The sequence below is a fragment of the Octodon degus genome, unplaced genomic scaffold (genome assembly GCF_000260255.1).
Source record: "Octodon degus isolate 3935 unplaced genomic scaffold, OctDeg1.0 scaffold00198, whole genome shotgun sequence".
Lineage (NCBI taxonomy): Eukaryota > Metazoa > Chordata > Mammalia > Rodentia > Octodontidae > Octodon > Octodon degus.
Window position 1 is genome coordinate 3009192 of NW_004524774.1, and position 16108 is coordinate 3025299.

Here is a 16108-nt window from a genome sequence, read left to right on the forward strand (position 1 = left end):
TCTCTCTCTCTCTCTCTCTCTCTCTCTCTCTCTCTCTCTCTCTCTCTCTCTTTTTCCTTTATATGTTCTAGGTAAGAGTACATCTGAGTGTGGATAGCCAGATTTCCGATCCCCACTTATTAAGATATTTCCTTTCCCTTCAGCACATATTTTCTACACATTATCAAACAGTTAAATGTTATTGGGGTTGTTTTCTTCATCTTCTATTCTGTTCAATTAACCTTCATATCTTTTTTGTACCATTATTATGTTGGGTTTTATTAACCATTATAGCTTTGTACTATAGCTTCAAGTCTTGGATTGTGATGCCTCCCACTTTGCTGTTGTTATCAGGGTTGCTTTTAATACTGTGAGTCTCTTCTGGTTCCATATAAATTGTAGAATTGTTTTCTCCATTTCTGTGAAGAAACTTACGGTATTTTGATGGAGATTTCATTAAACCTATGTATCAATTTTTGAATTATGGCCATTTTAACTATATTTATTTTACTTATTCAGAAACAGGAGATGTTTTTCCATTTCCTTATGCCTTTTTTGATTTCCTTTTTCAGATTACTGTGGTCTTCATTATAGAGGTCTATCAATTTCTTATTTTAATTCCTAAATATTCAAAATTTTGTGGCACTATTGTGAATGGTATTGTCTTTCTAATTTCTTTCTCAATGGAATTTTTGTTGATGTATAGGAATGCTACATTTGTATTAACATTACTGATTTTGCTTATTAATTCTAGGTGTGATTTGTTTGGAATTTTGGGGTCTTCTATATAAAGGATCATGTCAACTGAAGATAATGATAATTTGACTTCTTAATTTCCTATGTATATCACTTTTATTTTTTCTTCCCAATTGCTTTTGCTGTACTTTCACATGTTATATACAAATAGGAATTGTAATAGTGTATATTTTTGTCTTGTTACTGATTTTAGAGGAAAAGTGTTAATTTTGTTTCCATTTAGTATGATGGCAATGGGTTTGTCATAAATGACTTTTATCAGATTGAGATATACCCAGTCTCTGTTTATCATGAAAAAATGTTGGATTTTATCAAAGACTTTTCTGTGTCTATGGAGATGATTATGTGATTGTTTTCTTTGCCCTAATTTATGTGATGTATTACATTTATTTGTTTGGAAATGTTGAAATATCCTTACTTCCTTCGGATTAAGTCCACTTGGTCAAGATGTATGACATTTTTGATGATGTGTTGCATTCTGCCTTCCAGTTTCTTGTTGTCTTAGTTAATTTTCTCATTGCTGGGACAAGGTATCTGACACACACAAGTGAAAGGAAAAGTTTGTTTTAGCTCATAGTTTATAAAAGTTTCAGTACATAGTGGGCTGGTGCCAACGTAGTGTGGCATGGCACAAGGGCATGGCAGAAGATAAACAGTCCATGACTTGAAAAACAAAAGCAACAAGTGGTGAGGCTTTCTTTCCCTTTTATTACATTCAAGCCCATTGGATGATGTCACCCATAGGCAGGGTAGGCCTTCCATTATTCACAATAAAGCTTTGCTAAGACAATCAGTGGAATAATTCTGTTACTCTATGCTCTCAATCCATACTTACATATGCTACATCCAGCTATCTCTAAATATTCCCACTTATGTGTGCATGAGGTTTTGGGGTGACATCTACATAAATGCCATAATATTTGTTGATAATTTTGGTATCTATGTTAATTAAAGTGTTGGCTTAATAGTTAATCTTTTGGTTTTAAGATCAGCAAAATGCTACCTACATCTGCTTTTAGAATCAGCATAATGGTAGCTCCCAGGGATCACTGTGAGAGTACTCCTCCACTTTGCATTTAATTAAAGAGCTACTGGAATATTGGTACATGTGTTTCCATGAAGATTTTGTAGAACTCAGAAGATAATCTGTCCAGAAATTAGCTTTTCTTGGTTGATTCTTCTTTTTTAAAATTACTGACACAATTTCATTGCCTGTTGTTTGATTCTTCAAGATTTTTAATTCTTGGCTCACTTTTGGTAATTTATATGTGTGTAGGAACCTATCCATTTCTTCTGAATTCTCCAATGTATTGGCACACAATTTTGCAAAGTAGTTGTTTATAATCTTTTTAATTACACAAATATCTCTTGTGATTCCACGTTTTACATTTCTAATTGAATTGATATGTGTCTTTTCTTTCCTTTTTTGCTAGATTAGCTAAAGATTTGTCTATTTTGTTTATTTTTGGGCAGAACCAGTTCTTCTATTCATTGTTTCTTCGTGTTGTTTTTTCTCCTCATATTCATTGATTTCTTCTTTGATCTTTCAAAAATCCCTCCTTGTACTTGCAAGAAAGATCTAGTTAACAGAATGAGGTTAAAAATATAGGACAAAATTCCTGTAGTCAATGCTATAAGATTTCAGGGAAGATGGAATAAAAATAACAAGTGAAAGGTTAACTGAATGACAAAATCTGTACAAAGATATATTAGTATATTTGCTTGTTGAGGGGTTTGCAAGAGTTGACCTATGATAGCTTTCTTTCTTTTTTGAAAAGTAAGAAATGGAAGGAGCCTGGGTGCCATGCTAGGAACCACTCGGCTGGGAGGGAGGATGGTGAAGTTGGCTAGAACTCAGCCATGGCTCGTGGTCCCAGGAAGCATCTGAAGCGAGTAGCAGCTCCAAAGCATTGGATGCTGGATAAATTGAGCATTGTGTTTGCTCCTTGTCCATCTACCGGTCCTCATAAGCTGAGAGAATGTCTGCCTCTCATCATCTGCCTACGGAACAGACTCAACTATGCTCTGACAGGAGATGAAGTAAGGAAGATTTGCATGCAGCGCTTCATTAAGATCGATGGCAAAGTCCGAACTGATATAACTTATCCTGCTGGCTTTATGGATGTCATCAGCACTGACAAAACAGGAGAGCATTTCCATCTGATCTACGACACTAAGGGTCACTTTGCTGTTCATCGTATTACACCTGAGGAAGCCAAGTACAAGTTGTGCAAAGTGAGGAAGATCTTTGTGGGCACAAAAGGGATCCCTCATCTGGTCACCCACGATGCTCACACCCTTCGCTACCCTGACCCTCTTATCAAGGTCAATGATACCACCAGATTGATTTGTCATCTGGCAAGATCACCGATTTCATCAAGTTCGACACTGGAAACATGTGCATGGTGACCGGAGGTGCTAACTTGGGAAGAATTGGAGTGATCACCAACAGAGAGAAGCATCCTGGCTCTTTTGATGTGGTTCATGTGAAAGATGCCAACGGTAACACCTTTGCCAGCCAGCTCTCCAACATCTTTGTCATTGGCAAAGGCAGCAAGCCATGGATTTCTCTTCCACGAGGAAAAGGAATCCGTCTCACCATTGCTGAAGAGAGAGATAAAAGGCTGGCAGCCAAACAGAGCAGTGGGTGAAATGGTCACTAATGACATGTTACAGAGATCTCTGTTTAATTAAAGATAATAAAACATGAAAAAAGTAAGAAATGATATCTTCCTTCTTTGTAGGGCAAGGGGAAATGAGTAAGTGTTGGAAAATGAAGGAGAATAAAAAGATTGAGAATAGTTGGTATTACTAGGCCATGAGTTGATCAGGGTATGTATCAACTGTTTACACCACATTAAAGCTATTTTGTTGTGTAAATCACTATTAAGAAAGAACTTATTCTGGGCTTTAGTTGAAAAATAGCTAGATGATTGGTGTTTTTAAACTACAGAGTGGTTTGTGAGTATGCACTGGCACTGTAACAGACATTACTAGCCTAGCACGATATTGCTTAAACTGGAACACTACTATATATTTGACCTTAGAAAAGTTATTTTAAGTCAGAATATATTGATTTCCTTACCTATAAAATAAGGAAAATAATGTTTGTTCTTAATATACAAAGTTGCTGTGAGAAAAGCTAGTTAATAAACATAAAGTTATTGGCTTTATGCTCAGTAAAATTCAGTATCTCAGTAATTGATAGCTACCATGAATTGCTGATAAGCTGATTCTTGTCATATAATCTAGTTTATGATCTGTACTAAAGTACAGTTAAAATGTTTCATAATGCGTAGTTTGAAATTAGTATATAGAGTTAGTTAGATCATTAGATTCTCTGGTATTCTTGCACTGCTAAAATTTGATGTGCCTATCTCCACTACACCTCCTTGACTATTTGTGAGGCAGAATCCCTTGGAAAGCTTTGTAGAATACTGCATGTAAAGAAGTGCTTATTCAATGACCAATGTGACAAATTTGGATAGAAATAAGTTGACATATATCTGAGGGCAGATGGAAGACAGAACGTCCGCATAATTTCATTGTATGATAGCCAAAGTCACGAAATTGAATCATCCAAATTAAATTAGAGAATTAGAGAATCTTGTATTTGGAAGGGTCCTTTAAGGTCATCTATCTGTTCCAACCTTCCAGTCAGTATTGGAATTCTCCCCACATGGTGTGTAAAAGAGAATATCAGGCCCATTTGGAAAGAGATTATTGCAAATGATGTAAAGCCAAGTGGCATTTCAAATAAAATGTAGCTGCTTAGGCTATGGGTAGTTTAGTTTTAAACCAGGTCCACAAAATCAACAAATTAAAAAGAGTACAAGTTTTACAGCTGAGTCTTTTCAGACACCGAAAGCAAGGGAAAAATTACCAACAGGAATCACTTATCATTCCTGTTGGTAATTTTGTTGCTAGCTGACAATAGCAATGTAGCTTGAAACAATTTACCCATTAGTGAACAGGAAATAACATGTTTCAAGCCTTCATAGATATTTCACCAAATGAATTATATAAAAAGATACACATCCTATGACAAAAGTTGTTTTTCAAGTATAAGTGGACTGAAAGTTGCCAAATATCTGCAGCCAAAGTGGCTTTGGGATGGAAACCAGATTACAAGGGTGACAACCTAAATTCAAAAGATTTTTGGCTTGTATTAGTGTATAAAGAATTTGTGCTATCTTCACGGAATAGGTTAAGCTGGTCTTAACAAAATTGTGCCACGGGTAAATGGAAAGCGAGAACTTAAGGAATAAACAACAGAGAGAACAAAGAGAAAAGCTACGAAACATGGCAGGGGAAAAACCATACATTTATATAAAAAAGAAAGTTAAGGCAGTGGTCCTAAGAACCTCTATCAGCTTCTTAAAAATAGCAGTTAATGGATAGAATTCCCACCCTGACTAACTATATATGCTGATATCTGAGAACTAAGCAACTACACTGAGGATAGCAATGTGTAATACCAAAACCATGCTTGAAATACCCATCATTTTGAACTTCTAAATGTGTACTGCTTCTAATGTCATATCAATTATTGCTATACTCTCTTTAAAGTAAATGTTTGTTAAAAAGTGCAATAAAAGAAAACAAGAGATGGAAAAATGTCATAGGACTGTCCTGCTACAATAATATATATGGTTTGATTTCTAAATTTTTGTGTAAAAATGTGTAATTGTTTTCATCACATTCTGTATGGATATAAAGTTTAGAATATCTGTGGTTGTTAGAAAAAAGCATATTAATATGGCTTTATTTTACATACCTCATTTTTATACTTTCCTGCTAGATGGTTAGAACCAAGATAAAGCAAGACCTATATAACAAGATGTAACTTTTGCATCTGATAAGGTCAGTGAAGTCCCCTCAGGTTTTATCCTGTAACCCTGTACTGACTGCACTTTGTAGATCGTTTTCAGTGTCAGCCATGTGGATGAGTCACAGCCAATGCTTGACCAATTTGCTCTCTGTGAAAGCCTGAGAGAAAGTTTTCTCTCCATGTGACTCTCCTTGGGCCTACTGTACATCATTGATCACATTTTTCTGTGGCTCTATAATCTCCTTGATCAGAAAATTGGGGGCACAACTGAGTTACATGATGTTACAGTATGGGTTCTTCAATATCCTCAGTCTTCACTGAACTTGTAAGACTAGGGCCAAAATGTTGGCGGGCCTCGCAGCTCTTCCTTTTCTCCAAATTTTAATTTCCAAACTTAGGTTGTTAACCCTCCAGAAGAGAAGCTTATTATTGGCCTGCAACATATGCAGTTTGGTTTACCCAACTGTCTAAATATCGAACATCTTAGGCATAATGTGGAACAGATATCTTCCATCAAGTATTGATGTGTTGAAATTTAAGTCCTTACAGAATTTGAAGAAAAAAATATTAAAAAAGGAATAAACACATATGTTTACACAGAAATTTAGAAATATAACCATATACAGCATTGTAGCAGGCCAGTCTTGAGACATTTTTTGTATTCTTTTTCTTGTGTCATATTAATATGCTGAGTTGTAAAAGGCTTTAGTCAACAACTTCTGCAGACAACCCTTACTATTGTGGACTACTGGATTGTGTTGGATTGCTTTGCTAAATTAAAGCACCTATAATATTTAGATGCCAGTAGAATACCCATCTCTGACAAGACTGAATTGCAGAGGGGGGATACAGAGGAAGGATCATTTTGTATTTGTATATACAGAATAGTTAGGGGAGATGGATGGCTGATTTTACTTGGTTCAGTAAGAGGAAGGATTTGTAGTAGTGTTTGAACAGGATGTCCTGGCTGTTTCTTGTGCTATGGATGACTGTTGAGAAGATAACAATGTGCAATGTATTAATTATTGAAAATGTCCTCTTAATCAGTTTGGAAAGTGTCTCATTGATATTTGTTTCTTAATAAAATGAAAAAATAAAAGAAAATAGCAGTTCCATGTTATGTCCAAGGTGTTTGATATTTAGACAGGTAGTGATGTGAAGCTCAACTGCTTCTATTACAGGGAAATAATATCATTATACTTCTCTTCTGGGTATTTAACAACTAAAGTTTACAGACCAAAAATTAGAGAAACAGAGAGGCTACAAGAATAACCAGTATTTTGGCCCTAGCCCTTGAAGATCAGTGAGGATTCAGGACATAAGAGAACCTGTGCAGTGACATCCTGTAACTAAGTGGTGATCCAAATTTTCTGATCAAGGAGATTATGGGGCCACAGAGGAAAGTGATCAACGATGCAGAGTGTGCCTAAGGAGAGTCACATGGAGAGAAAACATTCTCTCAGGCTTTCACAGGGAGCAAATTGATCAAGCAATGGCTGTGACTCATTCACATGGCTGACACTGACTAAGTGTCATGTGACAAAGTGTCATGTGACTCTCCTTAGGCACACTCTGCATCATTGATCACTTTCCTCTGTGGCCCCATAATCTCCTTGATCAGAAAATTTGGATCACCACTTAGTTACAGGATGTCACTGCACAGGTTCTCTTATGTACTGTACAAACTACAGTACAGGGTTTCAGGCTAAATCTTGAGGGGATTTGACTGACCTTGTCAGAAAGAAAAGATACATTTCTTGTTATATAGGTCTTGCTTTGTCCAGCAGAAAAGTGTAACCACAAGGTATAAAAGCAAATCTATATTAATATGTTGAGCTATAAAAGGCTCATGTCAACAACTTCAGACAACTGCCAGTTGTGCTGATAACCCACTACTACTAATATGGAGTATTTAACTATATCATGTTATTTTGTTAAATTCAAGAACCTACCATCTTTGGTCCTGCATGAAGTATGAAATGTTCTGTAAAGACATCTCCAAATATAGCTTTTCTTACAGCAATGGAACAAACATCTCTGACAAAAAAAAGAAGACATAAATTTAAAAAAAGACATTAAAAAATCAAAAGTGTACCTGCAACAAGCATGAGGAAAAGGATAAAAGAAAGAAGGGGAAGGGGCTGGTGAGATGGCTCAGTGGTCTAAAGCACCTACTTAGAACAAGCTTAGCAAATCACAGGGACCGCGGTTCATTCCCCCAGCACCACATGTCAGTCAGCCCCGCCCCCTGGTGGGCTGAGCTGGGCACACACACACACACGCACACACATGCACTCACACACACAAATAAATAAATAAAATTTAAAAAAAAGAAAGAAAGGGAAAAGATATATCTATGTATATATGCAGATAATTTGGATAATTTTAATGCTAATTTCTGTTGGTCTTTTGAAAGGAGCAGTTAATGCTTAATTTTCATTATTATTCTTATTTTATTTCTTTTTAATTTCTTATAACATTTTTCTTTTTTTTTATTTTTAGCGAAGGGTCTACAGGGTGTTCAGGGTCTGACTACGAGATCACACTGATAGTGATCTGCCTGTTTACAGCATCACAAGAGCTGGGATTACAGTCACACACCAACATGCCCAGTCTCAATTGCCCTCTCAGTGTGCCCTGGGGGCCGAGCTAGCACAGCAGTCCCAAGGATAGAACCCCCAAATCCTGTGCCTGCTTGCATGCATTTATTTTGTTTTAAACCAATTTTGCATGGTTATGTCTAGTAAACTAAACAACTAATTTGAAGATAACATCATGCAATACAGTAACAATTCTTGAATTCCTATTTTTAAAAATAATTTTATTGAGAAACAAATATCAATGAGACAGTTTCACAACCGATTACTGGCACATTTACAATAATTAATACATTGAATATTGTTATCTTAGTAGTTATTCTTTGTACAAGATGCAGATATGATATACTGTCTCAAACACTATTATAACAAACTTCTCTATTCATTGAATTAAGAGAGTGGAGCTGTATATGTATCCTAACTATTTTGAGTATACAGATACAAAAGAGTTATTCATTTCTATCCCACTTTTTTGGTTAGTGTTGTCAGAGAAGGGCATTCCATTGTCATTTAAATATTGTAGGTGCTTGAGTTCAGTAGAATTTCCCAATAGAGTTCAGTAGTCCATAATAGTAGTGGGTTTTCTGTAAGATCAGCAATGTCCAAAGTTGTTGACTTGAGCTTTTTACAGCTCAGCATATTAATGTAGCTTTACATTTTATACTTCGTTTTCATACTTTTCTACTGGATAGTTAAAACCAAGATAAAGCAAGATCTATATAACAAGAAATGTAACTTTTATATCTGATAATGTCAGTCAAGTGCCCTCAGGATTCATCTTGAAACTTTGCACCACAATGTGTAGATCCTTTCTCAGTGTCAACCATATGGATGAGTCATGGCTATTGCTTGAACAATTTGCTCTCTGTGAAAGCCTGAATGTTTTCTCTCCATGTGACTCTCCTTAGGCACACTCTACATAATCGATCACTTTCCTCTGTGGCCCCATAATCTCCTTGATCAGAAAATTTGGGACACAACTGAGTTACATGATGTTAGAGTACAACTTCTCCTATGTCCTGAGTCCTCACTGACCTTGAAAGGCTAAGGCCCAAATGTTGGCTGTCCTTGCGGCCCTCGTTTTTCTCTAATTTTGGTCTGCAAACTTAGGTTGTTAACCCTCCAGAAGAGAAGCTTATTTTTTATCCTAGAACATTTGCAATTGTGTTTAACCTAACTATCTTTCTCAATAGCAAACATCTTAAGCATAACATGGAACAGGCATTTTCCATGAATTCCTATTACTTTGTTTAGTGAAATTTTGTATTCTTTCTGTTACTGTTTTTCTTACTGCTATTTTGTATTCTTTAAAAAATAAAATATATTTTAGAAAACAAAAGTGTGCCATATTGCATGTATTATAAAGTCTAAGAACCACTCTAGTATCCCTCTCTCCCTGATCTTACTTTAGCTTAGCTTTTGAAACTTATGGTATTGATGCCTGTGAAAATAATAATGCTCCTGGAAAATGTGATACAATGAGTACAAGTTAGTCCTTTTTTCCTTAGTGGAAATAAGGAAAATTGTTGGACTTGTCATAGGAGGAAAAAAAGAAAGAAAATTTAATTCATTCTTAGGGAGGGGAGAACATTGGGAGCTTTGAAAAAAATCTGGCATAGTTCACAATTTAACCTTGGGCAAGCATTGCTCCAGGTACACACCAGAGCAAAATTTTATGCCTCTTGTTACTTATCTCTACCTCATTCATATTCCCATATCACAGCTGTTTGCAAATTTGGAAGTGGATGAGCTCAGTTTTATATTTATTTCTCATTTAATTTTTTTTAATTATTTGCCTTTCCAAATATACTTTGCCTTAAGGAAAGAAAATGTTCAGTCCAGGCTTGTGATTTTACTAATGTTTATCCTAAGGAAACCATGGATTTCCTTTAGTCTTAAAAGATTTTGATGTATTTTAGGGGTAAAAACAATTGGAAGACATGGCTTGGCATGCACTAAAATAGCAAAGCCCTGAAGGTTCATAACAATAGCAGGAAAACCCCGGAAGAATGGGAGATATGATTAGGTTTATATTTTGATTTTCATATGGAATGTTATGTTTCTACCTAAAGAAAAAAATGAAAAAAAATGGAAAAAAAAAGAATGCTCCAGCAATAAACACATGGGCCCTGAGATTAAAAATGCAATATCATTTAAGCTGCTAAAAATAAAATATGTTATAAATCAAAAAAAAAGAAAAAAATGATGTAAACTAGAAGAAAGTCAAAACTAACTACAGAGAAGACAAATACACGCTCTGTGTCTTGTTATCAGGGCCAACTGAACGTCAGCCACTTGTGAGCTTTTTAACCCCTCACGCTAGTAACAATGAATAAGAAAAAAAGGAAAATAAGGTCCAGAATGATCAAATATGAACCACTTAATGAGAATTACTTGCTTATGATGGGCTTTGTTATGTTTATAAGACATCCTGTTTATATGTTTATAAGACTCAAAACATCTCAGTCCTAGGGTAGATCCATTTAAACATTTCCATTCTTTTCAAGTTTAAATTTTGATATCATTTCAGACCTAGCAATGAAAATGTGAACACATTATCAAAGACCCTCCTTATCTGCAGTATCATTTTTGTGGTTTTAGTTACTCATGGTCAACAGAGATTCAAAATATCAAGTAGAAAATTCCAGAAGTAAACTATTCATAAATTTTAAATTATATGCTCTTTGGAGTAATTAAATGAACTCTCATGCCATCTTATGAATGAATAATCCTCTCTTTTTTTAACATAGTGTCTCAATATGTAGCTGAAGCTAGTTGTGAGCTCACCACATAGTTCAGGTTGGTCTCGAACTGGCAGCAATCCTCCTGCTTTAATTTCCTGAGTTCTACGATTACAGCTGTTTGCTATCACACCTGTCTAGTGAATCATATATATGTCAAACAAATACACATGACCTGCCCATTAGTCATTTAGTAGTCAATCTCCGTTATCAGAATAACTGCACCTATAGCCTCACTGCTTGTGTTTAAGTAATTCATATTTTAATAATGGTCCAAAAGTACAAGGGTAATGAAGGAGACACTAGGGCATAAAACACAAAAGGGCAGATTAACTCTGGCACTGTGCAACAAATGTTGCAGGACACACAAGAGAAAGTACAGTATATACAGGTTTAGCAATTCTAAAGTTGCAGGCATCCACTGGAAATCTTGAAATTTATCCCCAGCCCATAAGTGTGTGTGTGTGTGTGTGTGTGTGTGTGTGTGTGTGTGTGTGTGTGTGTTGCTACTATGTAAATAATTCCCATAGTCATTTTACCTTCATGCTCATAATCCCCATCTTTATATTTTATACTCCTTTAGTCTATGTATGTGTATTATGTATATGCATGTGTGAGGGGTTTCCACATTCTTATTGATTTTACTAATATTTTTTGCTACATGGAACAGTATAGCAGTACTCAAAGTCAAAATTCTGCTAAAAATACTCAGAATATTCTTGTACCTGAGCTATCTCTTCTAATCTGTTCCCTTTTCACCATGCTTTCTATCCCAGCCCCATATGCCAGTTACATTGATTTATGTTTTATTGATCCTGTTTCTTTCTGTTGCAATTAACATATACATGCATTTTTTTATTCCATGAACATAGAAGATGTGGTAAAAGTATTTTTCATAAGTATCAGAAAACTGAAGCCTTAAAAAAACGTATAACTGAGTGGTCCTCATCTCTTGTCCCAGGCCCACTTCATGTTGTTCTTTTCTCATTTTAAATCTCACATTTTACCAAACTGTGCTGCAATATTTCTCCCATGTTCCACGTTATTAACATTAAGCCACACATATGGCTTAATATAAGAAGGTTTACTTCTCATTCTCCAATTTCAAAAAAACCTTGAATGCTCTATTATGTAAACTCTTTTCCTGATTTTCATTAGTTCCTTTCCTATTCATTACCTTTAGGCCTTGCAAACATGGGCATGTTCTAATCTGCTTATTGTAGCAAGCTTAGGTATCCATGTAACTTTCCACCTTGGCCTCACTTAGGGCTAATGTTTTTAGTACAGATATACAAAAGCCAGAAAGGAGTGGGTCAAGGCAGAGTTGTCCAAATTACAAGAGCTAAGCAAAATAAAATATAAAAATCCAACGTTAACTTCATTCATAGAGATAAAATTACATAAAGCAAATAAAATAATTCATAAGAAATAAAATTGCTTTAGACACATGTCAACTTTTTTCTGTTGAAATAAATCATTCATTTTAACAGTAGAAGCAATTATTTCAATATTAGAAAAATAATACTATTTGTTTTCAGTGTAAAATAGCCCTCAGGTGAAATAGACACATTGATTTTTTGAAATGGATTTCAAATAAATCCAATGTCTTCGAGCTTACAACATACACCAGAATATAGTGGTTACATAAGTCAGTGGCTTTTCAAGGAAAGAGAAAATTGCATTCCCTACCTTTCACTGTTTTTGTTAAATACAATTTGTCCATTCTGTTTGACTGGCCAGTTAGATTGCAGTGTTCACAAACTCAGCTAGCTACAATATAGATCCATAGCCTTGAATTAGAAAAACCAAGAGCGTACAGCACAATAATTGGATTCACACATTAATTAGATCCAGGGATAAAACTATTTATTGTCACCAGGCATTTGGGCTGAAGGAACCCAGAAATAGGGTGCTTTGATATTTTGATTGTCTACAATATTTGGCACCATAAAGCAAATATGAGAAAGCAGAGCAGCTGTACAGCAGCTATAATCAAATGCAAATATCTAGGAGTCTCCACAAAGAAATAACAAAGACAGCAGAATGATGCTTATTTTGATCAATAACAGCCAGACTCCCTCCTCTGGAAATTTTCACACACAATAATCTCTGTTAAAGCTGTTACCTTATGCCAAATCAAAATATTCATTGCATAGTTATGTCACCTGATGATATTCAGGCTTCTAAAAAAGTATTAATCATGCAGCTAAATGACTTGAGTTCTGTGCCGAATAATGCAAAATAGTATCTCTTTAAAATGAATGAAAGGAAAGAACATTTAAAGAGAGATGTGGGGGATAAAGTAGCTTATGCTGGTGTAATAGGACATTGGTAATAACAGATTCAAATGAGGTAGTTCAAAATATATACAATGTTATTGAAGGTAGAAGTATTCTAGCAAGCTAAAAGATGTCTGAACATTCATCAAATTCCTTAGCTAGCATGTGCATCCATCTTTACTTTCTGTTTATTCTTTAATCTATCTATTTATTTACTTATTCATTTATTTATGTATTTAGTATAGGGTCTACAGAGTCTACACAGATCAGACTGGTAATGATCCTCCTGTTTTCAGTCTGCCCAGTGCTGGAATTACAGGCCTGAGCCACCATACCCAGTCTCAGTCACCCTTTCAGTGTGCCCTGGGGTCCAGGCCCACATGGCACACCTGGGATTGAACCCAGTCCCTGCATCTAAGTAGGCACTTTAATCCGCTGAGCTATCTGGCCAGCCTTAATATATTTACTCAGTACATGTCCATGGAATATCTATTATGTGTGAACTGGTTGGGCTGGTGTGAACTACTGGTCAACATTTATTTGACTAACATTTTGCCCTTTTCAATGCATTCTAGACATATTTACCAGATTAATGTTATCAGAATACTTTGTTTCACAAACATTTGACAACCTATTGTTCACAAATGTTTATTGATATCCCATTGGTTACCAATTTAACTCAATATTTTCTCCACAGTAATAGGGATTTAAGCTAGGACCTTCATCCTGAACTATATCCCAGCTGATTTTTTGTTGTTGTTGTTTTTTGAGACTAAATCACTAAGTTACTAAATTGTCAGGCATAGACTCAAACTTTTTTTCTCCTGCTTTAGCCTCTCAAGAGTATTGGGATTATAGACACATGTCAGCAAGCCTGTCTCTAACATCATTTTTTTTTTTTTTTGCGGAAGTGGGGTTTGAACTCCGGCCCTTGCACTTTCCAGGGAAGTGTTTATTCTACTGAGCCATCTCCCAGGCCCCCAACATCATTTTTTAACATTTAGATCCAGAGACAAAATTATTTCTGTGCAGCTTTAGCTTCCACATTTTCCCCGCTAGACTATAAGCTCTTTGATTGCAGTTTAGTTCATTACAGTGAATATGTATTTATTGAGTACCTGACTATGCTAGGCATAGGGCTAACATGATGGATTAAACAGGAAGAATTCTGATTATAATGGAGGAGCCTGCCACAAGAAGCTTTCAATATAATGTAGTTAAATTCAGTAATAAAGCTTATCATGGGGTACTTAACAAGCACAGAGGAAATATTTATAAGTCAGACTGAGAGTTGAAGGGAGGATTCTTCTCATTCATGAAGAATGACAGCTAATTCTCCATTTTTTTCAGTGTCCAGCACAATTTGAGGAACATAGTAATTTGTGTAAGTATATCACCCTTGTGTTACATTTGAAGAGCCATCATATTTAGAACATTGTTTTACTACACATCTTATTTTTGGCTAGAATATTCTGTTTTCATCACTACCTTTTCTCCTCAGGTGTCCAGGTCAAATGCCACATTTTCCAAGATGGTTTTCCTGATTCCCAAAACCAGCAAATAAACATGAAATAATACTTATTAGCAGTCTTAATAATAATAAGACATTATTTTTAAAAAGTTATTAGAGAAAATAACTACAATCAGTACAAGTTGGGTGATATTAGGCCTCTGCAGAAGGAATTGAAAAAATTGTCAGTTTTTTCCATATCTATGATGTAGAAAATTTTAGCCTAAACCTTCATTCTGGGCTATTGATCTATATATTCATTTGTTAACTTGGCATTTCAGTTTGGATATCTTACAAGCAATAGGTCACAAACAGGACTTATCTATGTGAACTAATCTGTTTCTATTCTAGTGTTTCCTATGCTAGTGAATAGTGTTACCATCAGCCCCACTGCTAAGGTAGGTACATGGGAATCATGTTTGACTCATTCTGTACCCCATAGTCAATCAGCTGTCAAGTTCTCTTCACGTTCACAGTCATTGTCTAGTGTCACTTCTTGCCTAGAATAATACAAAGGGCTCTGGTTTGTTGTCCCTACCTCCATGCTTGTTTTGCTCCAAATATGATGCAAACTGCAGCCAGAGTATCTAAAAAATTAAATACTCATTTAGGCAGGCCCATCCTTAAAACACTGTAGCAAATCATGAAGTCCAATATCTTACAATGGATTATAAGTCACCAAAGAGTCAAATTTATCTCTCTGTTCTTATTATTACTGTTTCTGTAGTAGTGTGTTAAGCTTCCTGCACACAGAACATATTCTCATGTCATAGCTTTCAATCATCTCTTTCCACTGCATAGAACACTCTTTCGCCTATCTATATGCATCTGTCTCTCATTTCTCTAGATTTCACTGCTTTAGAAAATGCTTTTAAAATGACTCTATGATAGGTGCTATCTTAGTCTTTTGAGGCTGCTGTGATAAAACAGCATATACCAGGTAACTTGGAAAAAACAAAAAAAATATTTCTCATAGTTAGGGAGATGGGAGACCCAAGATCAAGGCAGTATCAGACGATCCAATATCCCCTGAAGATACATTCCTTACAAATGGTGCCATCTTATTTTCTTTTCTTAAGATGGAAGTAGCAAGGGAGATGAGGCTTCTTTGTCAAACACTAATCCCACATTGTAGAGACTGCATCCTATGATCTAATCTCATCCTAAAGGCCCTGCCTCCTGTTATCATCACCTTGTGGACTAGGCTTTTATTATATGAATTTGGTAGGACATAAAAGTTCAGAGCATAGCAGTAGCTAACATGATTATCCAGGTAATATTTTGATTCTGGCTCCATATATACCTATGAAGCTCCTTGTAATAACAGCAAGGGTACATTTTATTGTATTTTTTAAATTTTAAAAATTTTTCCATAAGGACAAGGACTGCGACATTGTTTAAATTTTATGGGAAAA

General features: G+C 35.4%; 1 pseudogene; it reads left to right on the forward strand.

Annotated features, from left to right (window-relative positions):
* The first annotated feature begins 2541 nt into the window (after positions 1-2541).
* LOC101577531 lies at positions 2542-3386 on the forward strand (annotated as a pseudogene).
* Positions 3387-16108: the final 12722 nt, after the last annotated feature.